Genomic DNA, 21,314 nt, shown 5'->3' on the forward strand with positions numbered 1-21,314 from the left:
ATTTTACATCAACTTTCCTCTTCACAATCCGAAATTTCTAAACATCCTTCCAAAAGTATGGTATCCCTCAGTTGGATACTGCACGCCTGACCAATGATTTTTTGTATTGCATGCAATAACTGATGTTGTTGCAAAACTTTATGGATTTTGTACTCTATGATACTGTTTAAAAAGCTGACATTTTGTATATGTTTATAGGTTTGTTTTAACTTGTTCTACCAGTCTTAATGATTGTATGCATAGATCCCCAATTAAAATGCCATGTTTGTAACCAACGTCTTGTTATAAAATTGAAACCTGCAAAACCATTTTACTTAAAATTCGTCTGAAATATACAGCCCATCCAACAGTGCAGCACTCCCTCAGTACTATACCCCTGACAGTACAGTGCTCCCTCAGTATTCCTCCTCCAACAATGCAGTGCTCTTTCAGTACTGCGATTCTCGCCATGCATCTCTGCTTGGTCCTGCCCATGACAGTGCAGTTTTTCCTCAATACCGCTCTTCTGGCATTGCAGCAATTCCTCAGTATTACCCTATCTGATAGTGCAACTGTCCCTCAGCAATGCCCTTCTGACAATACAGCTCCCTCTCTATAGTGCCCTCCATTAGTGCAACACCTCTTCAGTACTATCCCTCCATAGTACAGCATTCCTTAGGACTGCCCTTCTGATGATGCAACTCTCTCCCAATACTGTCCCTCCAACAGTGCCACACTCCCACAGTGTTGACCTTCTGACAATGCAGTGTTCCCTCACTATTGACTCTCCAACAGCCTGATTTTCCTTTGAACTGCCCATTCGAGAGTGTATTGCTCCTTTGAACTGTGGACTGCTAGCCTGGATATTTGTGTTCCTATCTCTGCTGCTGTGGGTCTTGAACCTGTAACATTATAACGCAGACAAGTGTACTACAGACTAAACCAACGTGAAAATTTACGCTGCTATCTTGTTTTACCCAACGGTCCTCCTCTTGATAAAATACAAGTGTAATCATGGTGATATGCTCTTCCTGTGCTATGTTGCAAACCATGAAAGCTTCACTTGTCCCTCGCCATGTACAGGAAGGATGTGCATCTCAGCTACTGGCCAACTGCATTTCAAAGCTGCAGTTTTTAAAAAATTCTCTTGTGGGATGTGAGGTATCGCTGGCTGGCCAGCCAGCATTTATTGTCTATCCCGAGTTGCGCTTGACAAGGTGGTGGTGAGCTGGCTTCTTGAACTGCTGCAGTCCACATGCCATAGGTAGACGCACAATGCCATTAGGGAGGGAATTCCAGGATTTTGACCCAATAACAGTAAAAGAACGATGATGTATTTTCAAGTCAATTGGTGAGTGGCTTACAGGGGAACATACACTGGTGGTGTTCCCATGTATCTGCTCCCATTCCAGATGGAAGTGGTCATGGATTTGGAAGGTGCTGTCTAAGGATCTTTGGTGAATTTCTGCAGTGCATCTTGTAGATAGTACACACTGCTGCTACTGAGCGTAAGTGGTGGAGGGAGCAGATGCTTGTGGATGTGGTGCCAATCAGGATTGGCTTCTTTGGATGGTATCAAGCTTCTTGAGTGTTGTTGGGGCTGCAACCATCCAGGCAAGTGGGGAGTATTCCATCACACTCCTGACTTGTGCCTTGTGGACAGACTTTGGGGAGTCAGGAGGTGAATTCATTACTGCAGTATTCCTAGCCTCTGACCTGCTGTTGTAGCCACTGTATTTATATTATGAGTCGAGTTGGGTTTCTGGTCAATGGTAACCTCCGAGGATGATGATAGTAGGCGATTCAATGATGATAACGTCAGTGAATGTCAAGGGAAAGTGGTTAGATTATCTTTTATTGGAGATCATCATTGCCTGGCATTTACGTGGCAGGTGAATTCACTGGGGAGCATCCATGATGCTGAGAATGTCAGGATAGCACGTTCATTGAGGTGTGCGCACTGCAGGTGAAGATTGCCAGGCAGAAAGGGAATCTGTGATGATCAGGCAGAATAGAGGAAGGCAGGTAGTGGAGGGGTGCCCTGTGTCTTTCCCCTTTTTGCTGATATACCATTTTGGATACTGTTGGGACTGTGCAGGGAAAGCACTGGGAGCCAACTTCATGGCACTACAGCTGGGACTGCTGCACAAGAGGGGAGCAAGAAGAATGGCAGGGTTATAATGGTAGGGGTGAAGTATATCCCAGACTGTTGAGTGAGGCAACGGAGGAAATAGCAGAATCTTTGGCATTAATCTTCAATTCCTCCCTGGCTACAGGAGATGTACCAGAGGACTGGAGGACAGTTGATGTGGCACTGTTGTTCAAAAAGGAGCATGAGATAAACCAGGAAACTATAGGCCGGTCAGTCTAACCTCGGTGGTAAAGAAACTATTGGAAGCAATTCTGAGGGACAGTAATAATCATCAGCATGGTTTTGTTGAGGGGAGTTAATGTCATAGAATCATAGAGTTGTACAGTATGGAAACAGACCCTTCGGTCCAACTTGTCCATGTCAACCAGATAGCCTAAATTAATCTCGTCTCATTTGCCAACATTTGGCCCATATCCCTCTAAATGCTTCCTATTCCTGTACCCATCCAGATGCCTTTAAATGTTGTCATTGTAGCAGCCTCCACCACTTCCTCTGGCAGCTCATTCCTTCGGTCCCTTTTAAATCTTACCCCTCTCACCTTAAACCTATGCCCTCTTGTTTTGGATTCCCCTACCCTGGAGAAAAGACCTTGGGTATTCACCCTATTCACACCCCTCATAATTTTATAAACTTCTATAATGTCACTCGGCAGCCATTGATGCTCCAGGGAAAATAGCCACAGCCTATTCAGCCTCTACCTGTAGCTCAAACCCTCCAACCCTGGCAACGTCCTTGTAAATCTTTTCTGAACCCTTTCAAGTTTCATAACATCCTTCCTATAGCAGGGAGACCAGAATGAAATGCAGTATTCCAAAAGTAGCCTAACCAATGTCCTGTGCAGCTGCAACGTGACCTCCCAATGCCTGTACTCAATGCACTGACCAATAAAGGCAAGTGTACCTAATGCCTGACCAATTTGATTGATTTTCAAAGAGGTAACCAGGTGTATAGTTGAGTGCAATGCATTCACCATCATCTACTTGGACTTAAGCAACGCTTTTGATAAGGTCCTGCATGGGACACATAGGAAAGGTAAGAGTTTGTGGGATCCAAGAAAATTTGCCAAATTGAATACAAAAATGGCTGAGTGGCAGGAGCACAGGGTGATGGTCAAGGGCTATTTTTTTCACTGGAAGACTTTCCAGTGAAGTTCATTCGGGATCATTGTTGGGACCTATGCTGTTTGTGGTATATATGAAAGATATAGAAGTGATTGTATCTGGTTGATCAGTATGTTTGCTGATGATATGAAAGTTGGTGGTGTGATAAATAGTGAGGAAGACCGCTTTGATTACATGAGGATTTCAATGGGCTGATCAGTGGCAAATGGAATTCAATCTGGCTAAGTGTGAGATGATGCACTTGGACAGGACAAACAGGGCAGGGGAATACATGAAGAATGGTAGGACCCTGAGAAATGTTGAGGAGCAGAGGGATCTTGGTGTGAATGACCACCGGTCAAGTCGTTATGAAGGCATATGGAATGCTTGCCTTTATTAGCTAAGGCGTAGAGTTTAAGAGCAGAGATGTTGTGCTGGAACTGCATAAGACATTGGTTAGACCACAGCTGGTGTATTGTGCGCAGTTCTGGAATCCACATTATTGGAGGGATGTGATTGCACTGGAGAGTGTGCAGAGGTGATTTACCAGGATGTTGTCTGAGTTAGAGAGTTTTAGTTATGAGGAAAGATTGGATAGACTGGGTTGTTTTCATTGGAGCAGAAGAGACTGAGGGGGGCATGACTGAATTGTCTAGAATTATGTGAGGTATAGACAGGGTTGATGAGAAGAAACTTTTCTCCTTAGTGGAGGGTTCAGTGACTGGGGACATAGATTTAAGGTGAGGGGATGTGAGGAAAATTTTTTTCACCTAGCGGGTGATGGGAGTCTGGAACTCACTGCCTGTAAGGATAGTAGAGGCATGTGGTTAGTTAGCTCAGTTGGCTGGACAGTTGGTTTGTGATGCAGAGTGATGCCAACAGCATAGGTTCAATTCTGCATTGTCTGAAGTTACTATGAAGGACTTTGTTTCTCAACATCTTTCTTGTTTGAGGTGACCTTCAGGTTAAACCACCACCAGTCATTTCTGGAATGAGAGAGCAGCCCTGTGGTCTGGTAGGACTATTACAACTTTACTTGTGCCTTTTGGTAGAGGCAGAAACCCCCATAGCATTTAAAAAGTATTTAAATGTATACTTGCAATGCAATCAACAGAGCAGAGGTTAAGAGTGTCAGGTTCCTAGGAGTGACGATAACTGGCAACCTGTCCTGGATTTCCCACGTAGATGTAACGCTCAAGAAGGCACAACAATGCCTCTTCTTCCTCAGGCATCTCAGGAAGCTTGGCATGTCCAAAAGATCCTCACCAACTTTTACAGATACACCATAGAAACCATATTATCCAGATGCATAATGGCCTGGTATGGCAACTGCTCTGCCCAGGACCACAAGAAACTGCAGAACATTGTGTGCACAGTCCAGACCATCACAGAAGCCAACTTTCCACTCATGGATTCCATTTACACCTCTCATTGCCGCAGAAAGACTGTCATCATCATCAGAGATCCATTCCACCGTGGTACTGCTTCTTCCAACCTCTTCTGTCAGACAGAAGATACAGAAGCTTGAACACACTTACCTGCAGGTTCAAGAATAGCTTCTTCCCCACTGTTATTAGACTGATGAATGGACTTCCTAGTTTCAAACAATGTTGATCTTGCCTTGCTCACGTGTCTGGTGTAACCTGTATGCCTCATTCTGTCTAAGTCTTTTTCACCCTATGATCTGTATGTCTTTGCTTAATATGATTTGCCTGTACTGCTCACAAAGCTTTTCACTGTACTTAGGTAGACGTGACGATAAATCAAATCAAATCGATGCCAAGGCATGCAAGGCTGTGGGCCAAATGCTGGAAAATGCAATTAGAATAGTTAGTGGTTGTTTTTGATCAGCACAGACTCAAAGGCTGAAGGGCCTTTTTTATGCTCTAGTCCTCAATGATTCTTTGATTGTAGTTTGTTCATATACCATTTTCAGTCACATTTTCTTTGAGGTTTTCATGATGCATTGTTAATGCATTGACAAAAAGAAAATAATTTTTTAAGCAGACCAATTTATTTTTAAACCAAGTGTATTTTCACGTGCATTTTGATAACACATAGATCTTCAGCAATGGAGGACACGACTGCATTCAACACTTTTCTAAAAATTAACATTCCCTTTTTGAGGTGCTGTATCAGTTCAGAATAATTTACAATTTTTAGGCACTAATTTTGTATTAAGACAGTGTCATCAAAGATTCTTTGCCTTTAGTTGGTCTCTAGAATATTGCTTTAAAAAGCAAATTTCAAAAATATTTTTTCTGCATAAACTTCAATGTGAATTTTGTGAGTGTTATTGCACAGTACCTAAAGTTATCAAGCATTATTTCATTTACAATTTGGGCTGCAGTAATGCAAAGCAAATAACTATTTTATATAATTTTGATTCTATCTTTTGACAGAGGAATTCCTTCTTTTACTCCCCACTTCATGTCTTCCATCCTTCTCTTGGTTCATCTCCAGAGTGATTTGTGGTCAATCCAAATTTGTGCAGTTCACTACCCCCCCGCCTCCAAAGCACTCATTCACAGTTTATCCAAGGTTCAACTTCCAGATCTCCAGTGTGCAGTTGTTCACATTTTACTAATAGCACCAATTGTTTCTGAATCAGGAAGTGAAACTTCGGTTAGGATTCACAAGCCTGCTCTGTTATTTATCAGTTGTCGCTCAGCTGGCTGCAGAGAGGTTAAAAGTTGAGAGTTCAGGTCCGTCTCCAGTGAATTGAGCAGAAATCGCAGGCCAAGGCTGAAGGATTGCTGTACTGCCAGAGGATTGGTACTTTGGATGCCCTTTGGCACTGCTTAAATGCAAATCTGCCATTATTTCTATCTTTCCATTGATACCAGCTCAGACTTCCCTGTATATGAATACTCAGTGTGGACCGGCCATATGCTTAGTTGTCATTAGTCTGATGGTATAGTTACGACATTTTCGGTTAAGAAACTGGGCCAAAAGTGGGGATCTTTGTAAAAAGCCAGTGGGAATGGAAGGGACATTATTTTGGTGAGGGATTGGGAAACTTTAATGTTTGCAGCTTGTGTGCTTCTGCATTTGACCAGCATACTGTATTCATTTTTAGTCTCCTTCTGTCCATGCTTGATTCTAAAATTTTGCCTCCTTCTTGCAGTGAAGGGTGTCAGCTTATTTTTTGTATCAACATCTGTGACTTTTTTTTATAGGTATTTTGCGAATGATAGTGGAAGTTTCAGTGTAGACTAGAACACTTTTAATCCACTCCGTGTTGTCAACATCAGGCATTCTCAATGCAGGTATGATGAGGATCAGTAAAGAGGTATAGCTTACATTTATAGATTTTTAGCAATTACTGAAGGTCAGACATATGTTCTTTGCATTGTCAGTGTAAACATTCAAGACCCCCTTCAGAAGCTTGAGCACAAAAAAGCCAGGCAATTCTGGTACAGCACTGAGGCATTCGGCCCATTGATTCCATACTGACCCTCCGAGGATCATCCCCACCCAGACCCACACTCCTACCCTATCTCTGTAACCCTGCATTTCCCATGGCTAATCCACCTAACCTTCACATCTCTAGACACTATGGGCAATTTAGCATGGCCAATCCACCTAACCTCTGACATCTTTGGACTGTGGGAGGAAAACTGAGAACCTGGATGAAGTCCACACAGACGCTGACAGAATGTGCAGACTCCATACAGACAGTCGCCGAAGGCTGGAATCGAACCCAGATTCCTGGCGCTGTGAGGCAGCAGTGCTAACCACTGAGCCACCGTGCTGCTCGAAAATCTCATTCCCTGACCAGGAATCAAAGCCGGGCCGTGGTGGTGAAAGCACCAAATGCTAACCACGAATCCACCCGGGAAGTGCCATTTTCAAGATAAGACATTAAACTCAAGGTCCTTCTTGCCCTTTTTGGGTGGATGTAAAGATCCCATGGCAATAATCAAGAGAAGGGCAGGAGCTTTTTAAAGTTCTGGCTAATATTTGTGAAGCAGCATCACCAAAAATAAAGCATTATCTGTTCATTATCTTTTTGTGGAAGCTTGCTGCTTGAATGTTGGCTGCTGCATTTCCTACATTACAACACTTCAATAGAAATGCAAACCTGCTTTTTGTCTTTCTTTATCTGTTTATGTTAGTGAATAATTTTGACTGAAACAGTAAATTCAACCTTTTTTTCCAGTTAAAGGAAGAATTTCCAGATCAAAGTATAACATCGATTTAGCTGCATGTTTTTCAGTGTAAGGTTTAGACTGAATCTGAGTGGGATATGTGTTTGTGTGTGGTGTGGTATTTTACAGCCTGGCGGGGAATTTCAGTTGCTGTGGCAACATGTACTTTCATAGGTATGTTGTAATTTGGAGCTCATCACACGGCTGATGATGAATAGCTTCCAGTCTTACTGCCTGCCATTGATTGTGTATTAGAACCATTTGCAGTTTGGTAGTCAACCTGTTTGGCTGTTAAGTCCTGGAGTGGAACTTGCCCCTGGAATTTCTGACTCAGATGCAGGGCCACTACATACTGCACCACAAGACCACCTCGTGTTTGAGTAGGCGAGGATCAACTCTCTTAAAGATGGTTTTGGGGAGTCTATTTTTAATGCTTATTTAGAGTCAGAGTTGTACAGCACGGAAACAGACCTTTTGATCCAACTCGTCCAAGCTGACCAGATATTCTAAAGTAATCTCGACCCATTTGCCAGCGTTTGGCCTATTTATTGTTAGGTTAAATGATGTGTTAATTAAGCCTCATGGCTATTTTATTTAATTCACTCAATTCAAACAACTGGATAATTCAAAAGCATTTTAAGCAAATGTTAACTTTCAGTGAATAAGGGCAGGCTACAGATACATGTTTTGGTGTTAGGACATGGAAGAGGGTTGAGCAACTGAAGATGATAAATAACTTCCAGCTTAATATTCCTCCCAGTTCATACCAAGCATTACTAAGTATGTTGTTTAGACAAGTTTTAGGCATGTTTTGATGTGATATAACAATTTCAAAGATATTAGCCAATATTAAAGTTGCTTCATTATTAAACTATTGATCACCGTGAAATCAAAGAGTGCCCCCTGCTGGATTTTGAACTAATTGATTGTCAGTGATCTCTTAGAAGAAGTCTTTATGTGGTGACACACACCAGGCACATTCTAACACCTATACTCATTGCTAATATATTGATATGCCTGCATGAGTTTGCTCAGAGGTATTCACTACCCAGACACGCATTTGAGGGGCTCTATGTTCAAAGAGGATCATCAGCAAACTTCATAGTCAGAATCAACAAAATGTTAGTGTTTTGTTGGTTATGTTGTTCAAAAAGCACAGGTGATAGGCACGTTTGATAGTGAGAGCAGCATATATGGGATGGCAGAGTGTTTTAGTATCATAGAGTCATACAGCACAGAAATAGCCTCTTCAGTCCAAATCGTCCATGCCGACCAGGCATCCCATCCATCTGACCTAGTCCCATTTGCCGCAGCGTTTGACCTATATCCCTCTAAACCCTTCATGTACCCATCCAGATGCCTTTTGAGTGTTGTAATTGTACCCGCCTCCACCATTTCCTCTGGCAACTCATTCCGTACATGTCACACCCTACTGTTAAAAAGTTACCGGTCAGGTCTTTTTTAAATCTTTCCCCTCTCACCTTAAACCTATGCCTCTAGTTTTAGACTCCCCCACCCTAAGAAAAAGACCTTGGCTATTCACCCTATCCATGCCCCTTATGACTTTATAAACTCTGTAAGGTCACCCCTCAGCCTCCAGTGCTCCAGGGAAAAAAGCCTAAGCCTATTCAGCTTTTCCCTGTAACTCGAACCCTCCGGTCCCAGCCACGTCCTTATAAATCTTTCCTGCATCTTCTCAAGCTTAACAACATCTTTCCTATAGCAGGGATACCAGAATTGTATGCAGTGTTCTAAAAGTGGCCTTACCAAGTCCCAAGTCATCTACTCAATGGTCTGACAATGAAGGCAAGCATGCCAAATGCTGCCTTCACCACCCTATCTACCTGCGACTCCACTTTCAAGGAACTATGCACCTGCACCCCTAGGTCTCTTTATTCAGCAATACTCCCCAGGGCCCTGCCATTAATTGTATAAGTCCTGCCCTGGTTTGCCTTAGCAAAATACAACACCTCACATTTATCTAAGTTAAATTCCATCTGCCACTCATTGGCCCGTTGGCCTATCTGATCAAAGTACCATTGTACTCTGAGATAATCTTCTTCACTGTCCACTACACCACCAATTTTGGGTTAAAGTACCTCCTTGGTAAATGGGAGATCCTGAGTTTGAATCTCAGTGATATCTTTCTTCCAAATCAGCCTTTCACTGAAGCTGTTGGGAGAAAATGCGTGTGTCGCCATGTTCACTTTATAGCAAAATTGCAACCATCGTGCTTTCTACTTGTGGGTTAGGTGGAGACAAGACCTCCACCTTACAGCACCATATACAAGGGCTTTTATGGCACAGCAGTATTGCCCATATCTCTGGAACAAAAGGCCCAGACTGAACTCCCACCTGTTCCAGAGGTATGTAATACATCTTTGAACATGTTGGCTCGAAAATTTCTGGGAGCACTATATAAAGATGTAGGCTTATTTCCTCTTTGGCATTTTGGTAGTGTCACTGGACCATTAGTCCAGGACCTCAGGTTAACACTTTTGGACATAGGTTCAAAACCTGCCGGTTTTCTCAATTTCCTTTGATGATTTAATTTATGTTACTCTTTCTTTAATGATCTAGTCTAGCCAATTTGGTTTAATTAGTTAATTTATACTTTATTGTTTATTTTAACAGACCGTAAAGAGAGTCGGCAGGGCCTTATGCCCCAGAGCTGTGTCATTTTTGTGGCCAAACAGATTGATTAAACAACAGGATGTCATGGTGGCTCAGTGGTTAGCACTGTCCTTAGCTCCAGCTCCTCTGCAAGCCATCAACTAGAGCTTGAACCAGCATATGTGTAAACAGTGCTTCAAGGAGTGTCATATTATACTGGGCAGTGTGGTGGCACAGTCGTTAGCACTGCTGCCTCACAGCGCCAGAGACCCAGGTTTGATTCCAGCCTTGAGTGACCGTGTGGAGTTTGCACGTTCTCTCTGTGTCTGCGTGAGTTTCCGCCGGTTGCCTTGGTCTCTTCCCACAGTCCAAAGCTGTGCAGCTTAGGTGGATTGGCCATGCTAAATTACCCATAGTGTCCAGGGAAGTGCAGGCTAGGTGGATTAGCCGTGGGAAATGCGGTATGGGATTCTCTTCGAAGGGTCATTACAGACTCAATAGGCTGAATGGCCTTTATCTGCACTGTAAGGATTCCATGATTCATAATTTAGGGCTCTTATGGTGCATCTGTGAGCCGCGAGGCCTGGTTTCAAGTACTATCTGCTCTCAAGGGTATGTACTAATATCTCTGAACAGGAACTCACATTATAGGGTGTATTTGTGGTAAACAGTACAAGGCTATGTAAAGGAAAGCCAGATAAGCAGATAAAAGAATAAAGAGACAAAAGGGTATGTTAATGTGTGATGAAATAGGTGGACAGAAGCTTGCATGTGCTGTAAGTTTCATGTAATTCTGTTAATTAAAACATTGTACACATGCTTGTTCATAAACTGCAGGATATTTTTGAGCACTCTTACTTTTTGGTCTAGCAAAGATTGCAAAGATATCTAGTTATAGAATGGCTCAAAAATGAAAGTAACTTAGCACTTGTACACATGCAGAGAAAACACATATATACTGAGATACCTTTGCAGTTTGTAGCTTTGTAGATTAGCTAGACTAAATTAACAGAAAAATATTATTCAGTTAAATTAGATTTTATTTAGCCTGAGTTTTGCTGGAAGCACAGAATAGAGTACACAACTTTGGATAGTTATTGTCTTTTAAAAGAAGCACAGATGTGTTGTTTGAACATGAGAGACTGTTGAGTAGGAGAAATTGTGACAAGTAGTTGTTGAAAACCACAGTGACATCTGTTATTACATTGTGCTAAATTTGATTAAACAATGTCCACATCCACCTGTAGCATAAATCAAGATCACTTCCCATTTAAAGTGGTGCAAGGTATACAAGCCTAAGTTAAGTTACATACTATTTTCAGAAACAGGCCATTCCACACAACTGATTTTCTCCAGTATTTACGCTCAGCATGTGGGTCCTCCCATCCTCTCTTCTCAACCTAACAGCACTACCTTCTATCCCTTTTCTCCTTATGGGTTTATCCAGCTTGCCTTTATGTCTTGCTGTGTTCATTCCCCTCAACCATTCGTTGGTAGGTACATGGGAAAAGCACCATTCCAAGCTGCATGCTATCCTGACCTGGAAATATATCACCATTTCTTCACTGTTACTGGACCAAAATCATGGACCTCCCTCCCTAACAGCACTGCGGTCTACCACCACCACCCAAATTCCAACAGTTCAAGAAGACACATCTTCAACTCTCTTAATGATATTTAAGAAACAACATTAAATGCTGGACTTGCAAATGACAGGTGTATCCTGGAAATGAATTCTTAAAAAGGACCAGAATTGGATGCAAGCACATGTTTAAGTACCAGTAAAAATAAAACAAAGAACTGTAATGCTGGAAATGTGAAACAAAAAGTTGCTGCAGAAACCCAGCAGGTCTGGCAGCATCTTTGGAGTGAAAACAGTGTTTTGAGTCTGTAACTGAAGAAGGGTCACTGGAGTCAACATGTTAACTCAATTTATCACCACTGATGCTGCTAGAACAGCTGCGTTTTTCCAGCTATTTCTGTTTTTGTTTAAGTATCAATTGTTTAGTTTCATTTATGACTTATGAGAAGATTGGCGAACCGTATCAGTGGACACAAGTGACTGTTAGAAAATGATGAAATCTTTGGCATGTCGAGCTTGTACGCTTAACCTCAATGACTTGGTAAAAATCCAATATAGGGTATAACACAAAAATAATTCAAGGGCAATTTGCAGTCAAGGTAAGTTCAAATTTAGCTAGTTTGGGAAATATTACACAGATTTAAAGGGGATTCTCTCCCGTGGTTATGATTTCTTGTTTAGGCAGAGAAAATGGGACTTTACTCTGATCATTGCTAAAGTTGATCTTCGATTGCTTCATGTAAACACTAGACCTTTTCCAAAAAAAAAACTAATTCTGTTACTGACTTTCATTTTTGAATGAGGAAGTTGTGTTCAGGTGCTTGTTTCAGTTATGGATAGTAAATATACTATAAAATACTTTGTTTCCAGTGCAGACCGGCAATTACAATTTAATTAGAAAATAATTAGACCAAACAAGAGTAGAGAAAGATACATTGTTCTGAAGGTTCATAATATATTATTATTGTTTGGGAACTTGGGTCAAAAGTGGGAAAATAATGCAGAGCTTTAAGAATTTCTATATTGTGTGTGTTATGAAGGGCATAGTTTGTAGTTTCAATTTAGATATATTCTGTGCGTGGTATCAGGGTCTCTGGGGATTTGTTTTCTGTCACATTTAAATGAAGTCTTTAACTCACTTAAAGTGAAAGTTCAGTGCATTAGAAAAAAGGGATAGAGGAGAAAAAAAGAGCAGTTGTTCCTTAGTGACAGGAGTCCAGTAATTCAGAAGATCAGAACAATCCAGAAGCAGTCAGGCAGAGTGCAGCTTCATACAAAGAGAAATGCTGTAAATGGCAGTCACCAAAGCAGTCAGCAGTAGGGAAGAAGTCCTGAGTTGCTTAGAAGAAAACTGCAGGAAAAGACAATGGTGGAGATATGAGTTTAATTAACCCATGTTAAATAATAAATGTTAACAATTTGTTGAAGAGACATAAACTAAAGAAAATAGCATTAAGTTTAAAAAAAAGTTTGCTAAAAATAAACCGATGACCATCATGCTAACTGAACAGAATGGAAATTGGAGTGACTTATCAGTGAGGTTTGAATGCCTTTAAGGTTGTTGGGGATTGAATCTTTATTTCTGACTTATGTAGGAAGACTCTTTCAAATAGTTGTTGTATCATGTAGTTCATTTTTTTGGGCATAGACATTGCTGGCTGGGTAAGCATTTATTGTCCATCCCTAGTTTCCCTTGAGAAGGTGGTGGAGAGCTGCCTTCTTGAACTGCTCAGTCCTTGTGCTGCAGGTGGACCTACAATGTTATTAGGGAGCAAATCCAGGATTTTGACCCGGTGACAGTGAAGGAACAATGATGTAATTTCAAGTCAAGACAGTGAGTGCCTTAGAGGGGAACTTGCAGGTGGTGGTGTTCACATGCATCTGCTGCCCTTAGACCTCTAAATTGTAGAGCTTGTGGATTTAGGAAGTGCTGTCTAAAGATCTTTGATGCATTTCTGCAGAGCATCTTTAGATGGCATACACCATTGCTACTTAGCCTTCATGAAGGAGGGAGTGGATGCTTGTGGATGTGATACTTTGTCCCAGATAATTTCATGCTTCTAGAGTGTTGTTGGAGCTGCACTCATACAGGCAAGTGGGGATTATTCCATCACACTCCATTAATGTGCCTGATAGATGGTGGACAGGCTTTGTGGAGTCTGGAGTTAAGTTATTCACTGCAATATTCCTCATGTCTGACCTGCTGTTGTAGCCATTGTATTTATCTGGCTAATCCAGTTTTGGTCAATGGTCACACCCAGTATGTTGACGATGGGGGATTCAGAGATAGCAACACTATTGAATGTCAAGGGATGGTGATTGGATTGCCTCTTATTGGTGATGGTCATTACCTAGCATTTGTGTAGCATGAATGTTAGTTGCCATTGGTCAGCCCATATCTGAATATTTTCCAGGTCTTGCTGCATATGGACATAAGCTGCTTTAGTATCTGAGGAGTGGCAAAAGATGCTGAACATTGTGTGATCAATTGTAAACATCCCCACCTCTGACCTTATGATGGAGGGAAGGTCATTGATGACGCAGCTGGTTATGATTGGGTCTAGTTTAATAAGCCTTTATGTTCTTTTTTTAGAAGTATTTTGGCAGCCTCTTGTGAATATTTTGAATGACTGACTACCATTGTAAAGAAATTGTAAAAATAAAATTTGAAGTTAATCAAGCCATGTTTCACTCTAGGATCTGACTTGTTCAGAGTTTCCATCAGATGGGATCAAAACATATGAATGCAAAGAAACAATGACTAGCAAGGTGTTTAATCTTGTATTGAGATGGAGGTTAAAGTGATGCTTCCATGAGATAATAGAACACACAGTGAGGAAAATATAAATACATTAAAGACATTTCTGAAAGATGAAGATCGTTGAAAGGACTGTGGATGCAGATTTAATGGTAACTTAGCAAACAAAATTGGATAAATATTTAAAGTTGAAAACTTTAGCGTGGCCGAGCGGTCTAAGGCGCTGGATTAAGGCTCCAGTCTCTACGGAGGCGTGGGTTCAAGTCCAACTGCGTAGGGTGGCACGGTGGCTCAGTGGTTAGCACTGCTGCCTCACAGCACCAGGGACCTGGGTTTGATTCCACTGCTGGGCAACTGTCTGAATGGAGTTTGCACATTCTCCCTGTGTCTGCATGGGTTTCCTCCGGGTGTTCTGGTTTCCTCCCACAGCCCAAAGATGAGCTGGCTAGGTGGACTGGCCGTGCTAAATTGCCAGTTGTGTTCAGGGAAGTGTAGATTAGGTGGGTTATAGGGGGATGGGTCTGGGTGGGATGCTTTGAGAGTCTGTGTGGACTTGTTGGGCCAAAGGGCCTGTTTCCACACTGTGGGGATTCTAAGGATAAATAGGGCTATATTGAAAAGGCAGGAGCTAGGAGTAACTTAGAGTCATGGAGTTGTACAGTGAGGAAACAGACCCTTTGGTCCAACTCATCCATGCCGACCAGATATCCTAAATTAATCTAGTCCCGTTTGCTAGCATTTGGCCCACATCTCTCTAAATCCTTCCTAATCATTAAATGTTGTAATTGTGCTGGCCTCCACCACTTCCTCTGGTAGCTCATTCTATACATGCACCACCCGCTGCATGAAAAAGTTGCCCCTTAGGTCCTTTTCATATCTTACCCCTCTCACCATAAACCTATGCCCCGTAGTTTTGGACTCCCCCAACCCGGAAAAACTTGATAATTCTTTAAAACATATGATATCTTTTTTGGATTTATCCTCAATCTGTGCTGTAAGATACTGTTTGGTCCATCATGACTATCTATGTCAGTGCTTTGGGTCCAATTTGCTCCTACACTCTCAGCCTTATTATATATAATGCTGCAAATTTCCTCTTTTCAAGTCCACATCTGGTTGCCTTTTGAAAGTTTCTGTCGAATCTGATTCCAGCATCCTTTCAGATAATACATTCTAGATCTTAACATCTCTGAAAAACAATCTCCTTATTCACCTGTTAATTCTAGGGACTATTTAACTACATGAAGGGTACTTTATGGCACTCAATGTTGCTGGGGTGTTGCTAAATTGTATAATTTGATTGATTACAACTGTTTAAATGTTACAGTTTTGTTCTATTTCAAACATGATTATTCAAACATAATTCAACAGCAAGCAATGATAAAGAAGCAACTAACGCAGAAGGCTGAGAGACTGTGAAACACTCAGAGCTACAGATGAAAAGAAAAGACATTTGTTATACTCGCTACTTTCTATGCCGGATATAAACTGCAACATGTAAAATATTTTTGCATGATGTTTCCCTGATGTAATTGCCCAGCATGAGTACATCACTGAAACAAGAATAATGGTAAAAGTAAATATTAGTTTTGCTGCACAATTTGAAGTCTACCTCCTTTCACATGAGGTATTACGCTGAAGCCCTGTTTGTCCCTGCCCTCCATTCAGGAGCAAATAAGTTTACCTTGGAGCCTTGCCCAATACTTCTCTCTCAACCCAAAGCAACAATGAACTACTTTTGAGATATAGTCAGTCTTTAAATGTAGAAGACATGGCAAATGGTTTGCATATCAAGGCTGCTACAAACATCAATGTAGTAATGACCAGATGTTCTGTTTTCCTGATCTTGCTTGAGGGGTAAATATTGACCAGGACATCAAGGAGAATTCTCCTGCTGTCCTTTGAATAGCAACCATGGGATCGTTTTCATTTACCCAAGATGAAGCCTCAGTTTAATGACTCATCTTAAAGGCAGCGCAGCAGTCACTCAGTAATGCACTGGACTGGCAGCCTAGGTTAGATACTCAATCTCCTGGAGTCAGAATTGGACACCGCTGTCTGACATGGAGGTGAAGGTGCTGACCCACAGTTGACATTGGCAGGCACTTTTTCAAGAGGTAAGCTGTCATTCATTATTCCATGCTGACTTTTGCTTATCTTTGTTTACAACGAAGGCTCTTGAATTGTGCTCCGGAATGCTCTCAAATAATTTTATAACTCTTGCTGGCAAGTAAATACGTTCTAGTGTCACGTATTTGCTCCCTCTTAAGACTTGATGTAATGTTGACGTGCATTCTTATAGTGCCTTTAACACAGAACATCCCTAACATGCTCCATGTGAGCAATTTGAACAAAATTTGACACTGAGCCATATGAGATATGAGAATAGGTGACTTGGTCAAAAAAAAAGGGTTTCAGAGGCAGTCTTAACAGAGGACAAAATCGTAAACAAAGTCTCAGTTTAGGACTGAGACATGACACCATCAGTGCAGCGATTAAAATCAGGGATGTATAAGAGGCCAGAGTTGGAAGAACACAGACATCATTGAGGAATATAAAGCTGGGGATAGTTAGAGACATTGGAAGGAGTGAGAATTTTATCTTTAGAAATAGTCTTGGTCCAAGAGTAAATGTAGTTTAGTGGGCACAGGAAGGATGGATGAATGCAACCTGTCTCCTAACTCGCGTCAAGTCTCAATGTTGGATGTACTGAAATGAATGGAAGGTGAAAGTTGCAACGCCAGATGCACAAGCATTAGAATTTTCAAGTCTGGAGATATAACAGGCCCCCAGATCCATCTGCTTTCAAGATATTTGTAGTTCATTCCTTACCTGTGCTGCTTAAAGAATCTCTTTCTCCCAATAGCTGGTGTATTTTGCTGTATTTTGCACCTTTATGAAGGATATATTATAGTCCAGTAGGTGGCAGGAATGATTTGGTTTTATGTTGTGTGGTAAGCACAGACAATTGTTAATAAATGAATATTCTTTTAAAGTCATACTTATTTTTACTGCTGATAGTGTGTGTTGTGGTTAAATATAACTGAACAGTACAATATCCTGTTATATGCAGTGAGCTTTACTTATGTGATTTTCTGAGTGCAGGATGTGTAGAGTTGTAAATTCATTCAAATTTCATAGGTTTATCTATCTATCAGTGGAGATCAGATATGTTCCTTATGTTGCAGTAAGGGGGAGTGGAAGGCATTGCGGTAATGTTACTGGACTAGTAATCCAGAAGCTCAAGTTAATGTTATGGGGAAATAAATTCAAATACCACCATGGTAGCTGGAGGACTCTGAATTCAGTTGTTAAATCTGGAATTGAAAGTTAGTCTCGATAATAGTCACCATGACAACAACCATGTTTTATTGTAAAACCCCAACTGGTTCACTGATGTCCTTTAGGGAAGGACATTTGCCAGCCTTATGAAGTCTGGCTAACATGTGATTGAGACCCATGGCATTGTGGTTAACGACCCTATAAAGTGAGGGAAGACTAATAAATTCTGGTCTTGCCTGTGACACCCAGATCCCATGAAAGAATAAAAGAAAAAGTTATTTCATGGTATATGAATGGAAGGACAGAATAAAATTTTAGCATTCTAGTAATTTGCCACACCTCCTGGGAATTCACCAAGTCACTCCTTGACCCTGTCTTCACTCCTGCATTGTCCACTCTGAGTCTGAGGCTTGAACACATTTGCTGCATTCTCCTGATAGCCAAACAACTCGTATTTATATCATTGTAGTGTCTTTGATGTCATAAAATCTCCCAAGGAGCATGGCAGGCGTGATTATCAGACAAAATTTGACACTGAGCCCCTCAAGGCAATAATGAGGCGTAAGCTTGGTTGAAGAAAGCAGTTTTAAGTAACATCTTAAGAGAGGGGAAGTTGCAATGCAGGGAACTTGAGATAACACGTGGCGATTACTTCACAGGAAGTGCAACCTCGGATTTGAAAATTCATAGCTTCTCTAATCGTGCAAACTCCTCCTCACCCCCCACGTAAGAAGAGAGGAGGCGCAATAAACTATGCAATAGGTAATCAGTAGAGACCACTGAGTCACATAATGTAAAGTTTAAAAGATACACAAATACATTTTTGGAAAGAGAGGGAGAGGATTAAGTGATAACAGAACAACACATTATCAGAAAAACGACTAACCAAATTTAAACAGTTTCGCTGAACTTGCTCGTGCTATGGTTTTGCAATCTCAGTTTTGTTAAAATAATGATTATATTTTAATTTATATATGATGGAAGTCAGTTAGTTCAGTGGGCTGGTTTGCAATACAGAGTGACACCAAAAATGTGGGCTCAACTCCCATGCCGGCTAAGTTACCCAAGAAGGACTGTCCTTTTCAATCTTCCCCTCACCTGAAGCATGGTGACCCTCAGGTTAAACCACCACCAGCCCCCTCTCTGTAAGAAGCAAGCAGCACAATGGTCTGGTTGGACTATAGTGACATTAGAAGTGCCTCTGGCAAGATCAGCATGTATTGCCCATCCCACATTGCCCCACAAGGCAAGTGTGGGCTGCATTCTTGAACTTGAGTTTTTTGGTGACGGTGCAAACTCAGTGCTATCAGGGAGGAAGCATGAGGGTTCGTGATGAAGAAGTGTCCAAGATGCATTGAAATCAGGATGGCCTCTGTGGCCCGCAAAGGAAGGTGGTGGTGTTACCATGTACCTGCAGACCTTAACGTTCCAGCTGGTTGAGGTTTTGCGCTTGGAAGGTGCTGTCAAAGCAGCAATGACACCTTGTAACTTGTTTCCTCGAGTATTTGTATTAAGTTAAATATTTTGAAACTTGTAACAGTCATTGAATTGGTGTACATGCGCTCCCGAGGAACCACATTGGAGGTATCATTTTAATTTGTGGTACACCACAGCAGGTTTCTTGTAAATGTGGAGTGCAGAACAATGCAAGATCTTGACAATTATATTTCGGAGACCTGTCTGAAACGCTTCACTGCTAAGGACTTTTGTACTTTGTTACCACCCTTGATATTGTTGTCACATACAAGCATATTTACTCTAATGTTGTTCACAGTGAGTTGAAATAACTTGCTTTTTCAAGACAGCTTTAAAATAGTTAAATGTTTCTACATGTTTCACGGGAGCGTGGGAGTCTAGAACCAGGTGGCACTAGTAAAAATAATGGAGATACCACTTAGGATAGAGATGAGCAGAAATTTTCATACTCATAGGGTTGTTATCTTTGGAATTCTGTTCCCAAAAGGGCTATGGAAACCCAGTCTTTGAATATTTTTAAAATAAATGTTGATAGATTTCTGATTACCAATGGCATAAATGATTAAGAGGCTAATGTAGATTAAAAACATTGAAGTGTTCAATCAGCCATGGTCAAATTAAACGAGGGGTCTCAATGGACAGAATGGCTACTCCTGTTCCGATGTTCTTTTGCATTGTGAGATTAATTATCAGGAGATTAAGTGCTTGGACAAAGAGGTTGATTTTAAGGAGCAAACTGAAGTAGAGGAATTTACAGAGAGAATTTCAGAGCTTGAAGCCTAGGCAGCTAAAAGTATGGTTGCCAGTGGTGAAGCAATTTATAACAGAGATGCAGAAGAGGCCATAGTTGGAGAACTCCGAGGTTGTAGTGTTGCAAGAGCTTCCAGAGATGGGAAGAGGTGGGGCCTGGAGATAGGAACTTGTGTGAAGAAGTGCTTCCTGGCATCATCACTGACTGCCTTGCCTCTAAATGTAGCTTGTGTTCTCTTGTTCTGGTCTTCTGCCAGCAGAGGAAGTATCCACTCTCTACCACTCCATCAAATCTTTTATTTGTAAACATCTCAATTGGATTAGTCATTCTGTACTCGGAGTGCACACTATGATGTCTGCCCTCATAATTTAACTTGATAGCTTCTTAGTGAAGTCATAGAGATCTACAAATAGAAAAGAAGCTCTTTGGCCCATTACATCCATGGCACATTGCATAGCTAATCACAAAATTCAGCTTAAATTGCCCTGCTTTTGCTGGCGCTGATAATAGCTATTACAATTGTTGAATTGCATTGCTTCAGATTTAAATTATTCCTGGAGATTTAAATACATGACTTTTTTTATTTTTTCCTCTTCTCTCCTGTAATCATGTTTACACCTCTTTGCTTTTACTTTCTGTACCTAATTTTGCACTACCACCACAAAAATATGAAAATTGAATTGAATTAGCTTTATTGTCAGATGCAGTCAAATGAGTAGTGAAAAGTTTATAAGTCACCACTTACAGTGCCATCTTAGGTACAAAGGTACCTAGGTTTTTTTTATTCATTCAAGGGATGAGGGCGTCGCAGGCTAGGCAGCATTTATTGCCCATCCCTAATTGCCCAGAGGGCAGTTAAGAGTCAACCACATTGCTGTGGGTCTGGACCAGACCAGGTAAGGATGGCAGTTTTCTTCCCTAAAGGGCATTAGTGAACCAGATGGGTTTTTCCAACAATCGGCAATGGATTCATGGTTATCATTAGATTCTTAATTCCAGACTTTATTGAAATAAAATTCCACCATCTGCAGTGGCGGGATTCGAACCTGGGTCCGCAGAATGTTATATGGGTCTCTGAATTGACAGTCCAACGCTAATACCACTAGGCCATTGCCTCCCCACAATCCATAGTTACAGAATGGAGAAATGAAGAAAAAAAAGTTACATTAGCTATACACAGTATGACCATAGGTCAGAAAAAAAATCAAGAAGCAAAGTTAAAAAGTCAAACATCATATGTGTATATGCATAGTGTATGCATGTGCATTGTGTGTGTGTGTGTACTTCTCGGTGCCATAAATGTTCCAGGAGGCTTTGTAAGTAAAACTCGGCACAAAGCCTAATAAAGAGACATTAAGGCAGATGATCCAAAGTTTGACCAAAGAAATAGGTTTTAATGACCCTCTTAAAGGAGAATTAAGAAGAGAAGTAGAGAAATTTAGGGAGGGAATTTCAGTTCTATGAGCTCAA

This window comes from Rhincodon typus, chromosome 6 (genome assembly GCF_021869965.1).
Source record: "Rhincodon typus isolate 14 chromosome 6, sRhiTyp1.1, whole genome shotgun sequence".
NCBI lineage: Eukaryota > Metazoa > Chordata > Chondrichthyes > Orectolobiformes > Rhincodontidae > Rhincodon > Rhincodon typus.